The sequence below is a fragment of the Galeopterus variegatus genome, unplaced genomic scaffold (genome assembly GCF_000696425.1).
Source record: "Galeopterus variegatus unplaced genomic scaffold, G_variegatus-3.0.2 Scaffold12093, whole genome shotgun sequence".
Taxonomy (NCBI): domain Eukaryota; kingdom Metazoa; phylum Chordata; class Mammalia; order Dermoptera; family Cynocephalidae; genus Galeopterus; species Galeopterus variegatus.
This window is the reverse complement of record NW_007738204.1, coordinates 17437-18404: the sequence shown is the minus strand read 5'-3', so window position 1 is coordinate 18404 and position 968 is coordinate 17437. Positions and strand designations below refer to the sequence as shown.

General features: G+C 48.5%; 1 protein-coding gene and 1 pseudogene across 1 annotated transcript in view; one reads left to right on the top strand and one right to left on the bottom strand.

The window, feature by feature from the left end:
• Nucleotides 1–448, top strand: part of LOC103610935 — a 4390-nt pseudogene extending 3942 nt beyond the window's left edge.
• The window catches only part of LOC103610936 (DEP domain-containing protein 1B-like), a gene marked incomplete at its 5' end in the record, with an annotated part of 21547 nt that overhangs the window by 18723 nt on the left and 1856 nt on the right, over nucleotides 1–968 (bottom strand). The window lies entirely within an intron of this gene.

Below are 968 nucleotides of genomic sequence, written 5' to 3'. Positions count from 1 at the left end.
TCACCCTGCTAGTAGGCTTCTCCATGGTTATCTGGGATGTGCTCCGGCAGGTCCCCCTGGCTGTGCTCTTTGGAATTTTCCTATACATGGGAGTTACCTCCCCTAATGGGATCCAGTTCTATGAGCAGCTGCACCTGCTGCTCATGCCGCCCAAACAACACCCAGACATCACCTATGTCAAGAAGGTTGGGACCCTCCAGATGCACCTGTTCACAGCCCTGCAGCTGCTCTGCCTGGCCCTGCTCTGGGCCATCATGTCCACAGCCACCTCCCTAGCCCTCCCTCCCCTTCATCCTCATCCCCACAATGCTGCTGTCATGGTGGTGCTCACCGGCATCTTCACCGAGGGAAAGATGAAATACCTGTACGCTAATGAGCAGAGCCCATGTTTGACAAGTGAGAGGGCATGAACAAGTACAGTGAGATGCCCATGCCCATGCCCATGTAGCCACTGCCTACGGGGACAGCCTGGGGGACAACCGAGGGGCTGATGGACAGAGGGAACAGAGGATGGTGGGACGAGGCTCCCCTACTCCCTCCCTCCCCCTTTTCTATTTAAGGGAATAATTTAAAATCCTCTTCCTCCCCCCCACCCCTACGCAGTAAAGTGCTTCCGCCTTGCCTTAAAAAAAAAAAAAGTTCATGAAAAGATTCGTATTATCTTCCAATTTTATTCTTCCACGAACTTTTTGTAATATCTTCATATTACTGTAAATACCTTCATATTATTGTATTCGTAGAGCCTAGCACAACGTATGGCAAACAGGAGACACTCAATAAATCCTTGTTAAATGAATAAATGTATGACTTCCAGATATGACCTCTCCTCTAAGTTCCAGGGCCATCATCTCCCTCTCCTCTGCCTGTTAGACACTTCCATTTAATATAACCCGTCTTCTTCATCATCAAACATATTTTAAACCAAATTCACACCATCACTCACAAATCTGCAAGCTCTTATGGAGCCA